This window comes from Pelodiscus sinensis, chromosome 6, assembly GCF_049634645.1.
Source record: "Pelodiscus sinensis isolate JC-2024 chromosome 6, ASM4963464v1, whole genome shotgun sequence".
Lineage (NCBI taxonomy): Eukaryota > Metazoa > Chordata > Testudines > Trionychidae > Pelodiscus > Pelodiscus sinensis.
In genome coordinates, this window is record NC_134716.1 from 69,621,675 (window position 1) to 69,647,859 (window position 26,185).

The 26,185-nt window shown below is 39.2% G+C and overlaps 1 long non-coding RNA gene across 1 annotated transcript; it reads right to left on the reverse strand.

Moving 5' to 3' along the window:
* Positions 1 to 11,218: 11,218 nt before the first annotated feature.
* Positions 11,219 to 25,933, reverse strand: LOC142829744 (uncharacterized). The gene is made up of 3 exons (XR_012904486.1): positions 25,826 to 25,933; positions 12,487 to 12,679; positions 11,219 to 11,739 (listed from the first exon to the last, which is right to left on the reverse strand). It is a non-coding gene; the product is annotated as an uncharacterized LOC142829744 (long non-coding RNA).
* Between the last annotated feature and the right edge of the window lie 252 nt (positions 25,934 to 26,185).

The following is a 26,185-nucleotide window of genomic DNA, read 5'->3' on the forward strand; positions in this document are numbered from 1 at the left end:
GATGTTTGTTTATACAAAAGTGCATTCTGGGATCCAAATGCAGCTTCCCTGACATCAGAATAGTTCAGACATGCCAGGAACCAAGGTAATTACCTTACCAGATTTTCTGCACTGAACCTCAAGAGGTGAAAAGATTACAGATGCCAACTGATCTTTAGACTCCCTGAGGAGTTTATGCAGCATCTATTAGTCTTTAAACCAGGCAATCTGGTTTAATGTCTGTATTATAAATGTAACAGTGCTTATGCCAGCAAGCAGACCACAGAGCTGAAAGCATGAAACAAGAAATATTATTAACTCAGCCCAGTGGTGTTAAATTATGTGGCTACAGAATTCTTAACAGGAATTCCTACTCTCTCATCCCTTTCTCCCCATTCCCGTTCTCAGTCAGATATACTAGAACAGAAATGTAGATGACTTTAACCTTTTCTTTTTAAATGCCACAGGTTTTATTCTTAAGACAGAAGAAGAGACTGTATGAAGGTCTCTTTTACAAGACTTTTCAGGAAACTTCACATTTAACTGAACAGCTCTGAAATTTACTATGCATTCATTCAACATCAGTGGTGCATGTGCTTGGGTGGTCCTTTCTTGGTCACTGGAAACTACTACTTTTTAACCATCAAAGGGCATAGTGCTCTATAGCGTTCAGAAAGAACCTGCCTGACCTTACTTTCAAACAGTAAAGACTCTTGAGAGCACAGACTGAGGGTGAGCCAAAGCACACACATATACTGCATGCTGTATGCTTCCCCAACAGCTACACTTGGAATACAAAATTAGGATAAAGTAATCCACAGCTTAAAAAAATGATTGGGTACAGGGAGTTACTCCCCTGTGTCAACCCTTCCCCTTTCCAGGTAAACACTCACTCTCTGTATTAAGTCTATAGAGTGATAATAAACCAGATAATAATCAGCATAATTATATAAAATGATCAGAGCCATTGGAGAAACACAGTACCCAGAAACAGACCCATTTTCCAGTCAAACAGCCTGCTCATACTCCACGCAGCACTGAACACCAGACTAGAGAATCAAGTTCACATTCCCCTGGCAGCCTACTCAGTTATGTCTGCATGCAGCTGTGCAGGGAATCTGGTGGACTTAACGGCTATGTCTAGACAGGCATGATTTTCCGCAAATGCTTTTCACGAAAAAGTTTTTCTGTTAAAAGCATTTGCGGAAAAGAGCGTCTAGATTGGCACGGACGCTTTTCCACAAAAGCACTTTTTGCGGAAAAGTGTCCGTGCCAATCTAGATGCGGATTTGCGCAAGAAAGCTCTGATTGCCATTTTCGCCATCGAGGCTTTTTTGCGCAAAACAGTTTTTAGCTGTCTACACTGACCCAGCATTTGCGCAAGAAGCACTGATTTCGGACGGTAGAACGTCAATGCTTTTGCGCGAAATCAAGGGCCAGTGTAAACAGCTGGCAAGTTTTTGCCCAAAAGCACTTGCTTTTGCGGAAAAACTTGCCAGTCTAGACACAGCCGTTAACCAGTTTGCAGAGTTCCCGTATCCCTTCAGCACTGATCACACTGAATAATAGTAAATCATCATCACCTACACCACCCAACAACAGGGACTCCCAGCATGCTTCCAGACCATTACTGAAACCAAGGCTTCAATCAAGATCTTTATAGTCCACTGGGAGCAGCTCCTACAAGCAACCCAAAAAGGTGTTTCCCTTTAGCCTGCCCACTTAAATCAGTGCTGAACTGATCACAGCAAGAAATGATCTTTACAAACTTGACACACGCTACATCCCCTTGTCCGGGAAATATATTGTTGTGGAAATATAAATTGTAACAAAATACATCCTATATTTTTAACCCTAAATGTATGATAAAAATGAAAGTATTCCATGAAAAATCAATGTTGTATGATTCATATCTGGACTGTGCTTAATTTTATCAATGCTATGTGTCGCTGTCTCTCAACAAAACAGACCTCCTGGGAGCATCTAAATGAGCTAGATAGGATCATATGAGCTGTATTTTTTATGTGCGATGAGTATGTTCCTTTTCTTCCAGAGCTGGCATGTTACAGCAGACTATGGCTATTCTGTGCTTATCTTAGATCTCCTTGTGGACCATCTGACGACAACATTAAAAGGGCAACAGCAGCCCAGTATGGAGCTGTGCTGGTGACACACACTGTGAAGCTCTCACCCAGAGACTGGACATCCATGTTTATTACAGACACCTCTGTGGTAGGTCTGTGCAATGCACAGCAGAGAGAAGAAATGTGGGCATGCCAGGAATGTGGTCAGCTGGCCCACACACAGTGAGGATCGGTATGGCTTCAGCTCAGCTTAGGCAGGGAATAGCAGGCCATGCCATATCTAACAGCAGCCAGTGTCTAGGTGTCTCCTTTCTCTTTGACCCAAAGAGCTTTAGATTCCATTTCTAAGAATTCCCTCAGCACTGAATTGTGGCACAGCTCTCTTCCCTGGGATACACTCATTTTCTCAGAACTGGAACTATTAAAAGCATGTTTTTCTGTGAGGGCTAAGGCAGAGGTGGCATTGTCACTCAGAATACCACACGGCAACAACTCAAGCAGCATACCAATGTCAAAAGCACATCAATAAAAATACTTGAGAATACATTCGATGTGACCATTGATGTTGGAGTTTTTATGTGTGTGATAGTTTGCGCTTAAACAGGTCTGCGCAAGATGCTGTTACAATTTGCATATAGAGGTTCCACAGGAAAAGGTAACATTGTCTGGTGCTATTTCCCTTCCTTCCCTTTCCTTCATGCTATGGCATCACTTCTCATTAAGACTATGTCCAAACTTGTAGAGTTTTTGCACAATCAGTTTCACGGGTGATAGCAAACTGGTAAAATAAAAGTGCTGTTTTTTGTTCTCGCTTACTTCCACAGGCATCAGATCATGTTCACATTTGAGGCCCTTCCATGGCTGATGAGAGCAGCACATGAAGGGCCTCTGCCCCACAGTGCAGCTCTCTCCATTTTTAGGATAGATCTTCTGGGAAGAATGGGGGTGATCACAGGGCATCCTGGTATCCCTGCACAGCCTCCTCTCCCCAAACACTGATTAGCTCCAGCAGCTCAGCATTGTTTCAAGCAGGGGATGGTTTGCTCCATGGTGCAGGCATTGTCACCTGGCCAGATGCTAAGTAAGCACTTGCCAAGGAAACAGGAAGGGGAGTTTCAAAGTTCCCGGGGTTTTACTGAGGGAAAGGCAGAAGTCTGTTTAGCTGGCATGAGAGCAGCAGAACTGCTGACAGGAGTGCTCACCTAGGTATTGTGGGATATCCTGCCAAGACTAAAAGCTGTGTAAATAAGAAGAAAGTGTCTTCACTTTCACATCTCCATCACCTGTAAGAGCTGTATGCCTTTTATGAAGGTGGTTTTCTGTTGCGATGAAACTTACGAGTTTCACCGCAAAAAGTCACTACCAAGTGTAAATACTCCGCTGTTTTTTGCTCAAAAAAGGGACTTTTTGTACTTTAAATAGCAAGTGTAGATCAAGTCTCAGAGCTGTAGGCAGAACTTGGGCCAAGACATGTCAAACATGCCCTGGACCAGGCGAAGGAGGAAGTGACATAGCCTATCTCCTTTCCCACTACCTTCTTTCTTCCAGCCACCCCTTTTGTATCTTTTGAATTTTGCCACATCTTCTAAGGCAGCTATTGCAAGAAGGACATGGCAGACAAGGATAGAAGCCAAAGGATCTTTTCTTCTTCTGAGGAAAATGATAGGCTTGCTGACACAAGCAATAATTTAACATTGATACATCATTTCTCACTACCACTGGCTAACTTAGTCCTCCTTTCTTACTTTACTTATACCTAGACTCTCTATTGCTTTTCCTGTATGTTGAAAGGCAGCAGCAGCAGGTGCCTGAGCCCCGACCAAGTCATAACTTTCTCTTGGGGTGGAGGCCCTGTGTTATCAGTTCAGTTTAAGTCCCAGTCCCATCAGGTGAAGAAAATTCTCCTCTCCCATTAATGTCACAGGTGCTCAAGAACTAGCTTATTCGGATCAAGGCTATGAATTCCTCCGGTATGGGCTCTTGTGTTCTTATTTGCCTGAAATATACTGTGTACACATACACCTATGGTATAAATAACACAGCCAATTTTTTCCTTTTATTACTACTTTTTGCCTTATTGTAAACATATGCAAAGATCACAAGCTAAATCCATGCTTGGAATATCTCTACTGATGACAAAAGAAAGGACAAATCTAAATTGCAGGGGAAAATCTTGTGCGTGCAAAATATTCTTAATTGGTATCACCAGTTGGAGACACCTCTGAGTATGCATGGAGTTTATGGACAAGTTAAAGACAGTAGACAAGCTCTTCATCTGGAGTAAATTAGTGTAACTCTATGATGCCAGTGGAAGTACTGTACTGTACAGCAACTGTGTAGGCTGAGAAAGTAATCTATTGGCCTATCTGTGCTTAAAAAGTTTGTTAGTATAATGATACTGGCAAAATCCTACTAGTGCTGAAGCAGAGTTCACTATTGAGCCAAACAGGGCTATACCAACTGCAGCCCTTTTGTCTTTATACTTGCATCTGTCTAAGGGTATGTCTACACTACCCTCCTAGTTCGAACTAGGAGGGTAATGTATGCATACCGCACTTGCTAATGAAGCCCGGGATTTGAATTTCCCGGGCTTCATTAGCATAAGCGGGGAGCCGCCATTTTTAAATCCCCGCTGCTTCGAACCCCGTGTAGCGCGGCTACACGGGGCTCGAACTAGGTAGTTCGGACTAGGGTGCCTATTCCGAACTACCGGTACACCTCGTTTCACGAGGAGTAACGGTAGTTCGGAATAGGACCCTAGTCCGAACTACCTAGTTCGAGCCCCGTGTAGCCGCGCTACACGGGGTTCGAAGCAGCGGGGATTTAAAAATGGCGGCTCCCCGCTTATGCTAATGAAGCCCGGGAAATTCAAATCCCGGGCTTCATTAGCAAGTGCGGTATGCATACATTACCCCGCTAGTTCGAACTAGCGGGGTAGTGTAGACATACCCCCAGGGCTTTTGCTGGCCTAGAGATGTGACAAAAATGAAATCCTTAATTACTGTTGCTATGCATGGAAAACTTTGTACTATTAACCTGGCCAATGTTTCTGCCCCAGTGACTGCAATTAAAAGATCCTGCAACCTGCCAGTAGGGATCCCCCTTACATATAAAGAGAGTCCCGCATAGTCCAACAGAATTATATGTAGGTCTATGTAATTCTCACTATCACATCATTTTGCAGGATCAAAGCCTAGGCTGAACCTCTTTAGCCCACTCTGTGGCCCAGCAACATCTATGGTCCAGCATGGTTTTAGTTAGCTGGACGTCCACTTATCATGGATGTGGCCAAGTTTCTCACAGTTCCATAAAGTTGGTTTACATCCCCCAGTCCTGGCTCTCAGTGTTCTGTGCTGTTATTTAGCTCTGATTTATTCCTAACAATGTTTTAAGACATTTAGAGGTCAATATCGGCAGTATAACTGTCCCCAAGCTCACTGCCCCCTGTGGCTATTGAGGAGAATCACTGTTCCTGTTCTCAAATCTCTCCCTTTCCATGCCATAGAAAACAACCCCATTCCAGGCACTTTCCATTTTCTGACACAACCAATCCCTGACCTTATTTTAAGTTAGGATAAGAGGAAGCTGCATACTAAATTTGGTGGTCCTAGCTCTTACCGTTTAGGAGGAATTCTTGAACCAACAGACTCACAGATGATCCTTCTCTTGCTCTCTCTTATATATATATATATAAAAATTATTATTTACATGATAGTAACAGCTAGAGGCCTCAGTGGATATTGGTATGCTAGGTACTGTTCAGATACATAACAGAGAGACAAATAAAAACATATTTCATTCAGAAAGGTATGGGGAAAAGAAAGCAATAGTATATTACAGATGGAGAAGTGAGGCACAGAGCGTTTAAGCCCTAGTCTTTTTTGGCAGTAGGGAAAGAGATATTTTAACATGTTAGCATACATGTCAAAATCCTAGTATAGACAAGGCAAGCTGCAGTTTTAACATGTGTTCCTTTGTTAAAATAAATTCAAGGGTTTCATTCGATTAAGTAGTATATTTAAACTACAACTCACCTTATTTATAATAGGACTTTACACCCTGTATCCTTGTGTGTATTTGGCCTATTTGACTTATCCACGGTCACACAGGAAATTCGTGATAGTGGCAGGAATTGAACCACCACTTCCCAGAACAAGTCCAAATCCAGTGTAATAACCACAGAAAATACCCCTCCCTTTCCTTACTTACTGAAAGTCACATGTCAGTCAGTAGTACAATACTGTCTGTTTCTTTTTCCGAAATGCAGTAAAAGAGGATTTCAATGTGTATTTAAGCATTTGAATATTATAAAATGTTATTTCAATTTTACAGATCAGTTTACAGATCAGTTTAGGAAATAGTTCATTTAACTGTTCATAGTTAATAGTTCATTCTTCCATGAGCATTTGTTAAATTGGATTTAGGTGTTTCTCTTTGCCTGTCTATAACGTTTTGGCTGATCCAAAGAAAAATAGTTTTGTTAGCTACCCTAAAAACTTTTGTGGAAAGTCTTTTAAGATGGTTAAATTAACAAACAATAATTCTAGCTCTATGTCATTGTCCCCAACAAGGAATAACTGCATGGTTCACTGCCTGCTAATATTTATTTTTTTCTTGGAATAAAAACACCTGATAAAAGAATCTCAAGGAAAAGAAAGTGGAAAGTTAACACAAATAGAGTGCCCGCAGATCTTCTTCTTGTCCATCAAAGGTCAAGGATCTGCAACAGCCCTCATGCTCCCACTACAAAACTGTCTGAAACTACTGTACCTCCTTAGGTTTTATTTACAATTTGAAGAAGCACATTATAGTGTAAAAATCTCAACGTTGCAAATACACAGAGTGCTAGTTGTTGGATCTTGATAATTCCATCATATATTTGATGGGGGCTGATGAACAGCAGATGTCAAGCAATCATTAAAAAAACTTCCACAATAATTTTAATAGAAAAATAAGATGATGAATCCCATTTTTCACCTTTTTTACCTCCTGTTTTTGTTGTGCCTTGTGGTTTCCTCACCTCTGGATTTATCTCTTACCAGAAGAGCAATATTTCCTTAGGGCTGTTAAATAATATCAAGATCCTTTACAGATCAGAAACAGCCCAGTTATATTGCTGCAAGACTTATGTGCATCACAAGATTTTATCTTTTCATTTGTTTTGACTCACCAGCATATGTATGTTGTGACTTAAAAGGCTGTTTTTGACCTCCAAAATTGCTCATTTTTGAAGTATTATTCTTACATAGTTCAGATAGGCAAACAATCACAGAAAGTGAACTTTAACATAATTTCTTGATCAGAAAATTGGGTTATTGATATAGGGAGAATCAAAATGGAATTGTCTGAAACAACTGTACATCCTTAGAGAAATCAGAACTGTAAGTATAAAGAAACCAATTCTGCCAAGCTCCCATTTGCTTCAACAGAGTTATTCAGGGGTAATCAAAAGGCATGCTGCTGTAATCTGTTCACAGGGATATATCAAGAAGGAATTTTTCAGAACAGATTGAATACTGAACAACTGACTAGAAGCATTTTGGGGTTTGTATTATTCTCTGAAGTATTAAGTACTAGAAATAAGACACCGGGTGAAATGAACACAATTATTTGGCTGGAATAGCAGTGATTTTTATTACTAATTACAGATTACTATGAGACAGATAGCGAGTAGCCCCTTTCATAGACCTATCGGGGTTGGAGAATGTGCAATAAATTTGTCCCTCTATGGGTATGTCTATACTATGGAATAAGGTCAAATTAAGTTACGCAACTTCAGTTACATTAATTGCATAGCTGAAGTAGACGTCCCTTAACTCGACTTTTGGCACTACCTACTCTGCAGGAAGTCAAAGGGAGACACTCTCTCTTCATCTTCCCTTACTCCTTGTGGAAGCAGGACTACCAGCATTGACTGGAGGGCTCTTCTCCATTTGAATTAGCGTGTCTTCACTAGACCTGCTAATTTGAACCCTGGAAGATTGACAGCTTCGATCTTCTCTATTGGGTAGATGTACCCTATGTGACATGCACAGAGGCCACTCACAATGGTAGACACTAATATTGAAGAAAATCATCCCCCACTCTCCCCACTCGTGAGAGAGAAACTGCAAGAAAGGGGCAGGAAGGAGAAGGGGCTCTGACAGAGCAGGACCAGCATATCAATAGAAGCAGAAACAGTAACTCCTAGTTTTTATATAGTGCTTTTCATCAGCAGTTCTCAATGCAGTTCACAATTTTTAATTTATTTAGCTTCACAACACACTTGTCCTCTTCCCCATCACCAAGAGGAAGAGAAGTATGGTTGTCTCCATTTTACAGATGAGCACTAAGGCACAGAGTGACTGATTGACTTGCCCAAGATCAGAGTGAATCTGTGGCAAAACAATGTGGATACATCTAAAGGATGGTGCAATGTGCATGCCCCCTTGTGTACTCTGGTGAGGTCTGAGAGAAAGATTGTGACATTTTTGGGACAGTTCTTTCCCACTGTTCTTCTTGATGGGCATGTGGGTCCACATTGCCCTCCTGCACATCAATCTGTCCCAGATGCACAGTCCAGCCCCAACTGCAGTTTCTATAAGGCAAATTCTGTAGTTTTAATGCAGATGAGATAGCCTTGGGAAATTCGGTGCCAAAAACGGCCAGAACATAAATCAGGAATGAGGTCTGCAAAGGTAGCTCACTTCACTTCTGTGCTGCCCCGAGCCTATTCTGTGGTAACATTCCCTCTGCTCCATGTTAGAGCAGCCCTAAGGCTTTTACTGGGTGACAACACTGCATTTTGGTCCCTTCTGTCTGAGTGTTAACATGGATCAGGGATGCTCAGTCACATCCCTTTCCCTCTATTATACTCGCAGCAAGGAGGGAGAGTGACTTTTATGTCAGCTGTACAACACCAGAGCCTTTTTATACTAGGATGGATGAGAATTGGCACTGCAAGTCTCCTACCCTGGAATCTGCCCCCTCTCTCTGTCTCATTCATATTCCCCTGGGTTAGGAATATTAGCCCTTTGAGTCAACTTTTTAATTTGGGTTTAGTATGATGTAGTTTTTAGGAATGTTATTTTTTTGAGTCAGCTTATGATTTTGGGCTTAGTATAATGTAGGTTTTTTTTAAAATCACACATTGGAAAAAATAAACATGAGTATTCAAAGAATATAAATGCCAGACAAAAGACAGTAAAGTCCAGCAAGCATCAATATCCTCACACAGAGTCCATCTTCTGCTGCATCATTTGTCAGATTAGATGTGTAGAAATGATGTATGGAGTAGTAACAATTATTAGACCTATGGTCAGAAGCACCAAAAGGTAAAGGATCCCAAGTCACTCTGGGTATGTCTACACTACTACCCTAGTTCGAACTAGGGTGGTTAATGTAGTCAATCGAAGTTGCAAATGAAGCCTGGGATTTAAAAATCCCGAGCTTCATTTGCATCTTGCCGGGCGCCGCCATTTTTAAATCCCCGGTAGTTTGGACTCCGTGCCCGCGGCTACATGTGGCATGGAGTAGGTAGTTCAAATTAGGCTAATTCGAACTACCGTTACGCCTCATTCGTGTGAAAGCCTAATTCGAACTACCTACTCCGTGCTGCGTGTAGCCGCGGGCACAGAGTCCGAACTACCGGGGATTTAAAAATGGCAGCGCCCGGCAAGATGCAAATGAAGCCCGGGATATTTAAATCCCGGGCTTCATTTGCAACTTCGATTGACTACATTAACCACCCTAGTTCGAACTAGGGTGATAGTGTAGACATACCCTCTGTGAGTGAAAAGGTGAGTGTGACGCTATAGAGAGCCTCGTTTATGCAAACTACTTACAGGTTGGACCTCCCTAGTCCGGCACCTTCGGGACTAACCCATCCAGGATGAGGGAATTTGCCAGATCGGGGATGTCATTTCTGGACTCCCTGCCACCAGTTCTCCAGCCCTCGACCTGTCACATGTCTAAAGCCTGCTAGCCCCCATCTCTCCTTGTCTGTCATGCTGGGGAACCCCACTGGGGAGTGCTGGGCTCCTGCCCCTCTGGGCAGCCCAGCTGGGGCACACGGTGCACCCAGCCTCACTGAACAGCTCCACTGTGGCACTCTGGGCTCCTGACCCTCTCCCCTGCAGCTGGGGCACACTGCGCAGCCCTTCTGCGGCATGCTGGACAACCACACTGAGGCTCTCTGGGCCTTGCCAAGCAGTCCTGCTGTGGTGCGCTGGGCTCCCAGCCCTGCCGAGCAGCTTACCCGTGGCATGCCCAGCTGCAGGGAGTCAGGCTTCTGGCCCCACTGGCAACTTGCTGCTAGCAGCCCACAGCCCTCCCAGCCCACAAGGCTCCTAGGCACCAGCCCTTCACCAGGACTCTCTGGTCCTGGAATATCTGTGGTCCTCCTGGACCCTGGATGTTGCCTGACAAGAAAGTACCAGTTTACAGAGGTGTAAGCTGTACCAATAATTTCCATAGTAATGCTTGAAGACTCAGCACAAGAGAAATGAGCCTGGATTTTTGGGGGAAATGGCCTCCCCAGAAGGTTTGGAGAGTGTAAAGAGTTCTTGGCTTGTGGCAAAGGGCTCAGGTCTAAGCATCCAGGGATCTGCTCATGGGTCTTCTCCTCTTACAGTGATTTTGCAGCCAGGCACGACTCAAACTGAGGATTTCATGCTGAGAGTCATTGTGGAGGAGGTTGTTATGAAAGATGATGCAGGGGTCAAGAATTCATCACATCTCTGAGCCTTATACATACATTTATTCACTGCAGTGACAAACAAATGTTATTTTTTTGTTGTTAATTCTGAACAATTTTCAATCTTATCACTTTAAAATACTATGGATGGTATTTTTAAAGGTGCTTAAAGGGATTCCCACTGAATATCACTGAAAGTCAATGGGCACTGAATGTCTAACCTTAAGCTCCTTTGAAAAATCTCAGTCTATCTAAAAATGCATCATGTGCCAAATCCTAGTTTAATGGGCATTTTTCAATTAGCTTCAAAGGGACTGGAATTTGGTCACTATAACTGAAAAATTCAGTGGTAATGAGGTGAATAGAAGAAATAAGGTTCAGATTTGGCAGTGGAAGTACAGGAAGACAGTTTAAAATCAGTGAACCAGTTCACAAAGAAATAACCCAAACATTTACCCCAAACTCAAAATGAACACAATTGACAGTTTACCAGAGGAGGAAATACAGACATACATCAAGAAAGATTGTTCTTGTGGCATCTCCATCCCTTCCAGAACCAAGAGATACCAACATTCCTGTAAGAATCCAGTTTTCAGGAGATTTGCTATCTAATTTTGCATTTGGACACTGACTTGAATAGAGCCAAGATTTCACCCATCAACATCTGAGTGCTTCTCTAAACTGACAAAAGAGAGTGAGAATGGTTCTATAGCCTGGACATTAAGGCACCTCATTAAGACGAGTATACAAACCTTTTCTCTGTGCGATTCAGAGGAAGGATTTAAATTTACAATCAAAGAGGGGGTTCTAAACCAGATCTCCCACATCCTAGACCAGAGTCCTACAGCTCTTTTGTGAGTAATCCTACTGATTTCAGTGATAGTCACTAGAACTCGCTTCTTGAAAAAAATTCTTACACATATATTTGGTAGACTAAAACATCGAGTCAGTTTACCTGAGTTGACTCTCCTTATTCATTTGTTTTCATTTCATCCTCTGAACCTTAAAAATCAACAGCGGTTAGAATTGGTTAAGTACTGGAAAAAATACTCATCAATAACACATTTAACTAATATAATTATATTAAGCTAAATAACATATTCAATCAATAGAATTCAATCATCACTACTTTCTATAATTTCTAAAATAAAAATATTTTCATAGAAAAATGTGCTGCTTGCTCCTTTATTTTCTCCCTTTTTAAGGCAGTGTGTTCTGAAAAATTACATTAAATAATTCTTCCTATTCCTAGGTCTTTATCTTTTTTGAGCTGCAATTCAGAAACCTTGTGTAAATACAAAATTGGATCACAAATCCAGGAATGACTTGACAAGTCAATGAATAATACAGTTTGATAAAGGTACTTCTATAATTCTATAAATACAAGAATAAAGTTTCAATCATAGTAGGGCTTTTTTGGGGAAAAAAGATTTTTAATTAGAGTATTCACCAGGCCCACCAGATTCTATTCACTTTTCTGTATTTCACCTCTTAATTAAAGCCTATTCTTTATGCAAATATCTGTATGTTCAGTTGAACCACAAGTTGATAAGGAGGGGAGAGGAAGGAATATATGAAGATGAGAAACTGTATTGCTATCTCTTTCTTTGGATCAAAATCATCAAAACGCCTCACATTTTCAGAAATTCGATATTCACATAGCTCTAGCACAGAATTACTGTATGATCTAGTGACAGGCATTGAGACTGGCATCTTTCGATTCAAATTATGAAATTATACCATGCTTACCAATGCATTTTGATAACCACGGAGTTTGATGGCTGACTATAACTCTTTCCCGGGGGCAGTTGTATTCAGACCCTCCTAACCATCCCTGACGCATGGGTCAGATGACCACTGGATCTTGTGCCATGCCCTGTGTTCTTTTTGCATTTTTCTTATTCCACTTTGGAAGTCCAGGTCCTTTCCCCACTATGGAAAACTACACAGAATACATGTTGAAAAATAAGTGAATATGTTTATTTTAATTATTCTCAGATCTTTTATTACCAGCATTGTTTTTATGAATAGTTCATTTCCTAGCCATATGGCATAAGTATTTTGATTAAGACAGAAGCAATACAACACACACACATGGAAATACTCTCCCAGTGTATAAATACTATAACAGAGAAACTTGATTTAATGAACTAGGAAAGATTAGGTATGTCAGGATATTTTATCACTCAGATTGCCAAACTCTAAGCACAGTGTGTTTTTGTGACCTGATAGCTATTGCACACATCCAGCACTTTTCAACATATATGGGCTATTAGAGAACATAGAATAATTTTTCCAATTTGTCATCCAATCTCCATTTCAAAACAGTATGTAGAAGGGCTTAAGTCCCATTGACTTTAATGTGAATTATATTGGAACTTTAAGCAAATGCATAAGTGTTGTCACAAACGGGGAGAGTTCCCAAATCAGGACTAGTTATATGGCATCCTTATACAATTACTAGGGAAAGTCAGATTGTATGCACCTCAAATATCTGTATTAGCTAGACATGGAACTCAAAGCAATCGGATTATACCACCTTTCTGTTTTTCCTGGGCATTCAATTGGCACTAGTATGGAATATATTTGCCTTTTTTATAGCTTGACTGAAAACTCCTCTTCAGTAGATAAGACAATTACTGATAAAAATAATTAAGTATAACTAAACATATCATTTTGTGAGCCATGTAATAAAAGTTCATTGTCTACTTTTTGGGGTAACGTGAGGTACTTACTGAGGGAGTAAATGATCAAAAGGAAATGTTCTATCAACAAACTATTTCAGGATTCTAATAAATGAAAACCATAAAATATATGGACAAAGGAAGAAGAACCTTTTCTAAGTTTTGTTAGCCTGATGAGATTTGGTTGAAAACTTTCCTCTAGTGTGGGGACCATGTAAGAGATGAGACCAGAGATTCCCAACTTCATGTAGATGGAAAGAAAGCTCCAACACTGTAGACAAACTGCTTTCACTCTGGCTCCCTTATCCAATGACTAGCTTTGCTGCCATGGGCAGGCATTACCATCCATTCACCTTATTTTGTTCACCTCTTCAGGAAAGAGACTATAGGTTGGAATAAGCTATACAATTTGTACTATAAAAATTGTGTAGCTTATTCAGATTCTAAGTCAAAAAAGCTTATTTTGAAATTTGGCGCTGTTTATACAGCGCCAAATTTCAAAATAAGGCACTATTCCAACAAATCCCTTAACCCTTGTGGAACGAGGGTTACAGGGATGCCAGAATAGCATGCCTGCTACTTTGGGAAATAGGGGGTGCTTTTAAAGACATGGCGTTGCTATTTCAGGATACTTCCTGTATCCCAAAATAGCAATGCAGTCTAGACGTACCCTATGTGACATAGAATCTAATGCTCATCAGCAAGGCTTGACAATTAATGTAAACTACTCATCTGTGGTGAGTAGATTTTAGCCTGGTGTGACAGCACAGTGCAGTCTGTGCATGCGCAGCGTGCGGTTTTGCGCGGCTGGCGAGTGGGGCTTGCCACCACTTGGTGAGCCCTGCTCATCAGCATTTCAAGAAGCAGACCTGATCAACATCTTTTAAATATATTGTAAATATTATTTGTTCATGGAAAAAATAATGTTTAAAGATTTTCTCTCTATCATTTCTGACCAACAAGAGATCTATTCAAAATTGTCATACTCTAATGAAATGTATCAAATTTCAAAATTCTGAATGGACAAAAATGGTGAAAAGTTTTAAAATATTTTATATTTGCTCCCTTCTTGTCTATATGGTTGGCCAAATATATTGTGTTCTCTGGAGCCTTGCCCATGTAGAGCCATATTTAAGGATGCTACATTTGCTCTCTTCCTCACCTCTGCTTCCCATGAGGCTTTTGACTCTTTTGTCTTAGACGCATGCTAGCAGGAAGCACTGAGCACTCTGGCCAACATGTTAAAAGATTGATTCTAAAAGCTGAAATCAGTAAGTCCATGTCTACACTAGGAAACTATTTTGAAATTAGTAAATTCAACTTAACTCTTGATTTAATAAAATCAAACTAGTATGTCCACACTACGGGAAAACCTCAAAATTCGTCTGAGGCAGGCTCCATTAATGTGGATGTACTACTTCAGACATAGAGCCCCAGAAAGTACTGGGAAGTAATTAGTTCAAATTACTCTGGGGAGTAGTTATTTCAAAATAGCGGCACTGGAGTATCCACACTACTGCTATTCAAAATAACTATTTTGGAATTAGCATTACTCCTGATGAAATGCAGGAGTTCAGAATTCGAATTTTGCAGCCTGTTATTTTGAAAGAATGGGCTTGGTAGTTTAGACACTCCACTTATAAATTTGACCTTAGGGGGTTTCTTTCAAAATAAAGTCCAGCAGGATTTAGTGTTCAAAATAAAGTCGATCCTGGTATAGACCAGGGCTTAGTGTTGTGGGTGCACAATGGTTCCCAGTATTAAGTCATCTAGGTAGGTATTAGTCTATTGCTATCCATAGCTTACTCCAGGCATCTAATTCTGAGCCTTTTCTGTCTCATTGACTTCAGTGGGAGTTTTGGTACCAATCTTAATGTCATCTATTTGCACACATTTTCATTGCTAAGTAACAAATATTTAAATGAGCATAAGGTTTTAAGATATAGTAATGTAAGTTACATAAGAATTGTTTTCATATGAAAAACAGAAATATGTTCATCATTCTGTATATATTTAGTTGCTCTCTATCCACTTTTGGATCTGCAGTGCCTGATAGAACTCTGCAGCAGCTGTTGTGCATGTGGGATATATAGCACAATCAGCTTTCTTAGTCAGGGTGTAGTGTATCTGAGAATGAGCCAGCATCTATAAAATCCCTTCTAAGGCAGAGTGTTAGGCTAAACCTTTTTGTCTGGTTATTCAGGGTCATTGCCAATGTAATTGATAATGTTTCTCTGGGTTTTTTGATGGAAATTGTTGCTACTTTCCTGTGATATTCTTGTTCGCTAAGAAGTAATTTCAATGAAGCAGCTTTCTTTGTAACATAATTACATCCCAGAAGTTCTTTTGATCACTCTAAAACCTTTAAAATATCAGTGTAAATCACTAATAGCAAATATTTTTTCAAAATATGAAATAGGATTTTTTCATCAGTAATTCAACAGCTTTTTTGCTGAAATGTGTGAATCAAAATATGGTTCACTTTTTCCAATAGCAAAAGTTGATTTTAACTGCAAAATATTGACTTTTGAGGTGATAACCCAATACATTTTAGTTTTCTGCAAAGGAGTTTCCGTAGCTCTGTCCATTACCTCTCACCCTGTAGCAATAAAGACAAGTACATTTGAGCAATACTAATGCCCTTACCACTGTATTGGCCACATTTGCTTCAGGCTGGCAGAGAGACCAGAATATGAAAATAAATCCTGTACCCTAATCCTTGGAAGCTTCAATATTTTCCTTGTTCAACTTGCTTCCTATCCATGCAAAAGCTTGAGTATTGAATATGCTGTTTAACTATAGGAACTATCCCCTCACCCTCCAAAATTTGTACTGCTCATTAAATTTTAATACGTGTATTAAAATAGATATGCAATATTTAGCAGCCTCAATCTGGCTTGCACTTTTGCACCACAGTTTTTCATGCACAAAGTTTTGGGGTTCAAAAGACATATTTCTTGCCCCTTCCACGCCAGGGCAAGTGTTCCCTTCTCCAGAGAAGGGAGAAAAGATCAGAAACTGTGTGCATTAAATTGCACGGGGTTTCCCCACCCTTTTGTGCTTATCTTTGATCAGAAAGTGTTTACTTGGACTGACGTGTACTCATTAAAACTGTAATTAAGCTGCAACAGTTGAAACTATTATTTTTTAATCAGTTTGCTTTCTAAGAGTTCCGTTCCATTTTTGTAAACAGGATTCTAAAATTGGTCGCTCGAAAGCTCTTCATTTTGGTATTTGTATGCGTGCGCGCTTTTTAGAATTGACATTGCCATAATCAGAAATAATCTGTCAACTGTAGAGCAACTGCATAGTTTACCAGCGCCAGTGTGAAACAGGTGTATTTTCTTTCTCAATGTCAACTTGCTATTTGTTGACTTTGTTGCCACTGTGGCTCAGAGTATTTACATTAACAGACTTACATCAGTGGGGCTCCTCTGGGAACACTGCGCTCATTAGAAAAAGAAAGTCAGGCTCATTCAAAGAAAATAAGCTTGGACTTTTTTCAGCTGCTGACAGATATCCGTAAGCTGCAATATTCAACCTTTTCTTTACAACCACTGCAATCCAAGATTGGAATTTATCTCAGAGTTGTAATGCTTATAAAAGTGGCAAATAATAGCAAAACACATTTTATCAAATTGACTGCCATGTTTTAATGAAATAAATTAGCCTTAAATTACTGAGTCTCAATTTCATTACTCTATTTTGTTTACTTTATTGAGCCAGATTCCCACAATCACTAATTCACAGAACTAGCATCTGAAACATTTGACTCCTGCATGCAATGCAGTCAGTGGTGTTTGCTTGTGAAAAATTGTATCTTTTAAAGGAAATATTGTGAATTGGTGATAGAATACCAGTTAATATTCATGCACAAAGTTGAACAACCAGTAATATTAGTAATAAGGTGCTTCCTGTCTAAACGTGAAAGATTTTAATTGAGTAATTTTAATCAGGAATTATCTGAGCTCTTCGTCAAATGTCCTTGCAGTCAGTCAAAGTTATAGGATCACTATAGATACACATGCTCATGTACGTGTATATGCACACAATGTGTACTCAGTATATTGAAGGACTTTATAAGCATGAACACTGTAAACTGGCTCTAAATATGAAACAATAAGCAATAGTATGCTTGCTGTGCTCAATAATATGTGAACATGTAAATTAAATGCTTAGGAATTATTCTGTCGGGAATATTCAAACATATGCAGACCATTAGTTTACCTTCAAGGGAATATTTGAATACCACTATACGTGAACAAATAGTTGGGGACTCACTTTTTTAAAAGTATGGAAAACATCAAATTGGCTATTTGTAGACACAAATACCAGATTTCCAAACAGAGTAACAGTAGTTATATACACAAATGAGATGCATTGTGAAACTGAAAATCTGTATTTATATTACAAATCCTGAAGGCATCATTATTCAATAGCCAGAGCAGAGGATAGCAATCACATGACCTGTTTGCTAGCACTGACTTCCTCAGGGAAGATGGAAAGTCATTCAGGGATGATAAAAAACAACAACAAAACAATAGCAAGGTGACTTAGGAACAAAAACTCCACTGATTTTCACTGGGATTTATTAAGTGTTTTGGTGTTTTTAAAAATCATATTCTTAATTTGTCTGGGACTCAGTTTCCCTATTGGTTATAGATAATTATACTCATCTGTATAAAGGCACTTTGTAATCTACATTTAAGAAGAGCTGTTATTATTGTTACTGCTTTTTTTCTGGATGAGTAATTCATCCAGACAGCTCTTGCTGTTGAATTAGTTATGTGATGCTTTGTAGGCAGATTACTATTCTCTTTGAATGGATCTTGCATACTTGATTTCTTGCATGGGTTACTAGGTACAATTTTAGGCACACAAAGTGGAAAAATAATTCAAGAGTTTAGCTTCCACTTATCAGCAAATCCTAACAACCCAAGCAAAATAATTAATGGTATATTATCTTTAACAAGTTCATACTAACACAAGCTGACCCATCATATCACAATGAACTCAAAAAGCTAATGGAACTCTGATCCTGCAGAGTTGTTCCAATGTAGAACAGAGAGGGGAAGAAAGAGGAAGGGGTGGGGCATGTGTTGTTTTACACAACTTTTGTCTCCCCCTGATCCTGAGGCCAGATAGGACTGCTTCAGTTCCAAGCACAATTTAGAGCAACACAAGGGCTACACTAAGATATCTTTGGCTTCCTAGGGCATGGGATTGTTTGTGGTAGCTGGTGATTGCTGAGATACAGAATCCCACTAACCATGCTGCCTTTTTCCTATGCATGATTTTACTGCCGGGAGCTGGGGTACTACAAGTTTCTGTCAGTTCTGCACAATGCTTAGGTTACATCTACACTGCAGGGTTCTTGCGCAAGAACAGCCATTCTTACGCAAAAACTTGTGGAGCGTCTACACTGCACGTGCATTCTTGTACAAGTAAATTTACAGTAAGGCATTGGAACAGAGGGCTTCTTGCGCAAGAGTTATTCCTCTCCTCTGGAGGAATAAGCCCTCTTGCACAAGAGCTCTTGCGCAAGAAGGCAATGTGGCTGGGCAACAGGGGTTTCTTGCACCAGAAACCCCTATGGCTAAAATGGCCATCAGAGCTTTCTTGCGCAAGAGAGTGTCCACACTGCCATGGATGCTCTTGTGCAAAAGCACATCTCTTGCACAAAAGCACATGTCAATGTGGATGTGTTCTTGCACTAGAGCTTTGGCGCAAGAACTCTTGTGCAAAACAGTTCTTGCACAAGAAGCCTGCAGGGTAGACCTAGACTTACAGATTCCCCTCTATACTGGAGTGATCCATATCAGGATACCAGCTTCTTAGCCCCTTTGTATTGCTTCTGTCCCTTACTGACTCATTCCAAATAATTATAACACAAATAGTTTCATTTCCTCTTGTCCTCCTGCCTTCCTGCTTTCCAAATACTCCCTCTTCCCTTCTTTAGAAACTTGGTCTAGGTGGGTGGGAGGAAGAAGCATGGAAGTCACCCAAAAGGAAGAATCGTCTGCAATTGTCTAGACAGAAACATCTCTGGAAGTAGTTCATTTACTAACAGGGATCTTCCTTCATGATTGTTGGTCCTCCTTGCCTCCATCCAGGGATGTCAGGACCCCTGAACTCTGAAGTGACTTCTTCCCACATGCACACAACTTCCATCAATATCAGACAGCCTTCTGTGAAAGACTTAGAAGTGTAACTGTGTACATTGCACTTATACAGTGAAATACAGTAATTGGAAGATGGCAGTAATTCAATATAAAAGTAAAACTTTTGGAGCCCCAAAATATATTCTTATTTCTCAACTCTCTGGCATTGACATATCAATAGCAATCCTCTGTTGTTGCACAATAGGCTCTAAGCCTAAATAAGAGTTACTACTCCACCCTCTCATTAGTCATAAGCACATGGTATGCCCTTCTCTGCAGCTGGGACTGGGAAATTGTTTTGGCTGGGAGCAAACAGTCACAAGCACTTCCTTGGCCAGTGCATCTATTATTTTTGTAACACCTTCAAGTACTCCAGAGTATGTCTTTTTGACACATTTCAAACGGTTCTTTGCACTGTTTGTTTAATGGAGGTAGGAAACAGAGAGAGCTTTTTGACTTGCAGTTATTCAGAATCACTGGGTGGCAAAAAACAGCGAGATGCTGCTGCTCCACAAAAGTAGCTGTGCTTGATGTCACAGAATCTTCTCCTTGGGAATGGTTGTGCATGCCATAAATGTACTTGTGAGCTTTCTCATTTGTGACTTATTTTCCATATCATAATGAGTGCTTTCCCCACACATTCACATACTTTTTAAACTGTCTCCTCTTTTTCCAGAAGCAAAAAGGGGAATAATTTTCAAAAAGAAAGAAAAACGGGAAAGAGGAGAGTATCCAAAAATGGAAGACAGAATTGTTTTCAGTTTCCAAAAATTGAAACAAACAACATTTTAAGGAAAAAAAGGTTAAGTTTTGACCTTTTAAAAAAAGATAAAATGTATTCTTCTAAAATATTGTTCTGAACTGAAATCAAATGAAAACTTTTAACTGAAGTGTAACTTCCTCTGGAGAAAAACACACCAAAATCTTGTATTCAAAACTTTTTGAAAGGGGATTATTTCCCCTCAAAATTGTCTAAAAGAAAAAAAATGTGCATTTTCTGACATTGTTCATGAATTTCAGTGCACACCAAATTGTGCTTGTCTGATTGAAAAGCACAAAACTCAGGCCATGACTGAGCATGCAGAATGGGATATTTGCATGTACACATGGCCAGTCAAGTGCTAACCAGCCTTACACCTGCAAGGATTTGATGTATTAATATATTAACTTTTGCAACACTGGTTTACATTTCAATGTCAGTAAAGATTTTGAAATTGATGTTGCTATTGAATAGACATATGCAACCACTCTACTCAGTTCCCATGCCCAAGTCTCCAACTATCTCTTTGTTATTTTAATGTAAGGGCAGTGGAAGTTCTTGAGAGTACAGAAAGCCTAGTATAGTTTAATCCATGTTCCCACAATAAATAATGAATGTTGTATCAAAACATGTCTACTAAAAAAGCTAAATATATATGTGTTTTTGTTACCTAAGCTCAATATTTTTTGTACATGCTGCATATTTAAACTTCTATATTTGGTATTTTGATAATAACAATAATGAGATGTTTAAAACCTCTGTTCATATTGAAATAGAAAATAGGCTTGATGCAGTTCTATTGGATCAATGCAATCACAATTCAGTTTAATATTCCGAATTTGAATCTCTGATGTCCCAAAACAATGCATTATAAGATATCGCTAGCAATTTTTAAAGTTGATTTCAACATATTTATCTTTTGATTGCTGTCACAATCTAATTAGATGAGGGGGAGGGGGTTAGCAGAGATATGTGAATACAGGAATTTGTAGGTTATATTTTCAGGTTACTTTTAACATTCTCAGCCCAGTCTTCTCTTTCCCATTTGTCTCTGTGTTTCTTCTTCCACATTCTGTAAAACTCTCCTTCATTTTCTTTATTCGCTTATACCTACTCTGCCCTTACATTTTCACTTCATTCCCCTTGTCACTCTATCTATTCTATGTACTTGTACTCACCACCATGGTACTCAAACAGCTGATTTATGCCTTGCCTTTTCAAAATTTGTTTCTTCCTGTCTGCACTAGGTATCTTTAGAACAGCTAGTCATGTTATTCCTGGGTGTGATGGAAACACAAAATTGGAAAGTAGTGAAGCACATGTTTCCAGCTTCTGCTATCACCTTAGGTGCTACAGAGCCAAGATTTGGTTATATTCAGGGCATGCTGCAAGGCCTATCTATTTTCCAAGGCTTTCAGGAAATGCTATGAAGAAGGATATCAGATGATCAGATATATACAGATCAACAGCACTGTATATTATCCATGATTTTCCATCAAGCCTGTTAACTTAGTTAGTGTATGTAGGATAACACTTCATCTGAAACTAACTTTATTAATACTTTGATCATTTAGAGAGTCTTCATTTTAATCATTTAAAGATAATCTTTGTAAAGGACCCTTATTATAAAATCTCAATTCCCCCATCTTTGGAACTAAACAGAAACCTTTATAAACAGTTGCATTTTCTGTCCAAAAATTACTTAGCCTAAAATCAAGTGTCAGAGCAAATCAGAACAAAAATTAAGCCATAACACCCTGTGCTCACAGGTAATGAATAAATAAAATATTTTGAGTTTTACTTTCTGCATTAAAGATTACTCCATGTGTTCTTACCCTCTCCTTTCAACAAGATAATACCACAAAGAAATATTTATCTGTATGTATTGTCTGTATTCTTATTTGTTTCCACAGTCACCTTTACTTAGGTGACAGCATAGGCTGGAATGCAAGCAAGAGAGATTGTGTTAAGCGCATGCCAATGAAGCATGGAAGACTTATTTTCTTTTGGGTAAACAGAACATGGTGCATATTTTTAAAGGGTAAGTAATACAGATGTGGAGGTAAGAGACATACACAGTATTCATCTGACCCTTCTGCCTTCTGAAGCCATCATGCCAATACATCTATAATAGCTGAGGCATGATTTCTGAATGTCTACATCAAAGGAGGAGCCATATCTTCATTGCTAGACACCAAGGCTATGTCTAGACCGTCAAGAAAAGTCAGAAAAAGAAATGCAAATTGCAAAACGCAATTTGCGTAGCTTTTTCTGATTTTTTTTCCTGAAAGAGACTTTTCCAAAATTTGGCCCATCTAAATGGGGCCAAATTTCAGAGAAAAATTCCTGTTTTTGAATATCCCTTATTCCTCTCACGGAGAGGAATACAGGGATGCCGAAAGAACACGTCTGCTTTTTCGGAAACTGTTCCAAAAAAGCGGATGCATTCCTTGGATGTGGCAGAGCTCTGCAGTCTAGACATAGCCCAAGAAAAACATCACCTCTAAGCAAGACCCACTTATCCTTGTGTTTCAAAATACTTGAATCTTTGCTGAAGGACTTACAGAATTTCTACTGCTAAGTGAATAATTAATTACAGAGGAAATAAGAACCGATAAAAAACCTTGAAAAGAAACCTTAACCTAAAGTTATTAAACATCAAAAAAGGATAGCAAATTTAATTTATTTTTGTATGCTCTTTTGTGTGTTGATTTCCAGCTAGGACCGTTAGTGAATAAAACCGTCCTTGTAAGACCTAAGACTTTAAGATAAATTTGGATAAGCATTCAGATTTTAGTATGTGAGATAAACCATTTCTGATGTATCACTACTGGTATCATATCAAAACACCTTCCTCAGCCAGATACTGTATCTACTCTTCAGAACTGAGCTGTTACAATTAATTAAGCCTTCTTGCATCTGATGAAGTGGGTTCCAGCCGACTAAAGGTTATGCCCAAATAAATTGTTAGTTTTTACAGTGCCACAGGACTCTGTTGTTTTTTGTTGAAGTAGGGGCACCTTTCATCACATATTTAAAGTATCCTATCACCATCTATGGAAATCAGTAAAACAAATTCTGCTGCCTCACTCTGCCCCTAAACTGCCCTCAACTTTGATAGTAAAAGAGATGTTTTTCACTAAGTGAAATGTACTTCTGTACATATCTTTCACACTGTACATATACACATCACTTTGAATCAGATCACACACAATTGTTAGTAGTTACTGAAGTCATAAATAAAGATTGTTTAATACTTTGAAGTCTTCTGAGCCATTAAACAGGGAAAGACAGCTTTATATATCAACAGCATAAGATGCCATCACATCAAACAAGATACACGCTTTTGTTTAAAACATACTAGTCTTGTGGGATTCATGTGTTACATTGCTTGAATTATATTTTATATGCTTATAATCAGACTGAGGCATACACTGGAAAAAATGTAAATTAATTTAAGCTCTTGGAGTTAGGGCAACAAGCTAATCCAGGAATGGCTCTAGTATTATAACCAAGCTCTTGGAATGAAATATTTGTGATTTTTACAGTTTTGGGTTCTGTCATGGCTTGCTGGAGTTGATGTCATTTGCAGAATGACAGAAGTCATATATCCAGGGCTGATTTGAGTACCCTTTCTAATAAGTTTAGTGCATGGTGATAAAACTGCATTTCTTCATCTTTATGGCATCTTTGTATCATTAAATATGTATAATACGTACCTAATTGCCAGTGCCATAAAAATGAAAAAGCATTGGTTACATGATACTAATTACAGCTGATGATTAGCATGTTTATACAGATCATTTTAATAGTATTTGTAGATGGCAGCAAATGTACACAAAATTATATTCAAGCTTAATCACCCTGGTCTGCCTTTGCTGGTCACATAAAAATCACCACCATTATTAGCAATAGTTGGCAACTTCGTGGTAGCGGAGACTGAGGGGGCATGGGAACATGACTCTCAGGTGCCCAATAAATAATCCTTGAACATTAGGGTTGAAGGCTTGATTTTCATTCATAAGGCTCGTTTACATTTGGCACTGTAAAAGGCTGTAAAGTGGTAGTGAATTAAACTTACACCAACCTTTACGCTGCCAGGCAAATGGAAAGGAGCATTAGCGTTCATAAGAATCAGGCCTCACAGGAACAGTATGGGGGAATTTGCAGTGTTGCTCCTCACATCCTACTTGTCCTCCAAGTAAACAGAGAATGGCATCACCACTGCTAATCAGGAAAGTAGGCAAAATGCTAAATTCACTAAAATAAAAAAGATGTCTTTGTAGCAGTCTACCCTCCACTCCACTAAACTTATGTCAGTATTACTACATGGATTTTCCACGCTCCTGAGCATTTTAGTTATACCGACTTAATTCCCTAGTATGGACAGCATTATATTGATGAGACGGTTTCTTTTATCAACACAGCTACTGCCCTCAGGGTGGTGGTGTAATATGCCAACATGAGACATTCTCCCAGCAGCAAAGATATACTACCATCACTAAGTGCTATAGTAGTGCTGCTATAAATGTAGTAGTGTGTTATAAATGTTACACAAGCCCCTCTGTTATCTTCCAGTGTAATACTTGCAGTTTGTACCAGTAAGTTTTAGGAACACATATTTCAGTGTCCTCTGCCCAGCTATTAGCTAGGGTGTAGCAGCATCACTCAGGAATATTCAACAATTCCTGCCTGGAACTTCCAGGGGAGCAGAGAGCATGCTATAGCCTTTCACAAGATGCAAGAAGAGTCTGGGTCCCCTCCTTTCCCCACTCTAGGCAGATGCCTTGCATCCTAGAGGTCTCTTAGCAAGAGCAATCCCACACAAGGGCATAGAGTATTGCACACTCATATATTGGGACAAAGATTTATGCGTGTCCTTACCTTGAGATGCTAGGAGTGAAATCCAGGCCATATTGAGGTCAATTGCCATTTACTATAAAAGGAGTTAGGTTTTCACCCTATGAGTAGTCCCACTTATGTCAATGGGAGGTATTGTCTGTAAAATGTGCAAAGCTTTGCAGGTTTGCAGCATTAGTCATCAGTGATCTTTGTTAGGGAGTTGTCACTTTCTCATTACCAGTTAAACAAAAAAAAGAATGTTTCCTCTACTTTTTCTGAGTAGCATAGGATTATAGCAAGTTGATAATCATATTACAAAAAAGGTTATCATTGCTAAATTGCCAGCTATTACTAAATAAAAATCCTTGGATAATGACAACAGAGTTAATATTTTAGTCAGTATTAATGAGCTCATATTCATACAGTAATGGGCTTATAAATATGCCTGCTATTAACTGGTAACAAGATTTAGGTTAATAAATAAGCCTTTGCTGCTTGGCATTATTAGCAAAGTTTCTTTAGCATAAAATGTTTGGGAAGATGTGTAATTGTCTCACTGGAGATTTGTAATGGCATTTTAGTAGACTAGGAACAATATTTCTGCAAATATAAATATGTTTTAAGAAAAAAAGACATTTTACCTCTAGAAATTGTTAATCCACTGGAACTTTTTCAGAGGCAAGTTTGAGAGAGCTGATTACATTTATGTTATCAGTGACCAAGCAGCAGCTTGCAGAATTGTAGTACTGCACAAAAGAAAATGAAAAGATGTGATATTGGGAAGTCACTGTCATTAAGACAGTACAAGTGAATAGCTCTTGGATAAAAAGAGTGCAGTATTCTTAAAAAAGGGGAACCAGAGAGGGTAGGAGCAGTAAAGGAAAGACCTGGAAATAGAAATAAAATACAGCCAAGAGCTGTAAATAGCAAGCAAGAGACATGTATAGCTTCTACTCACCCGAGCTAATGAATATTCTAGGAGAATCCATGTATCCATGAAT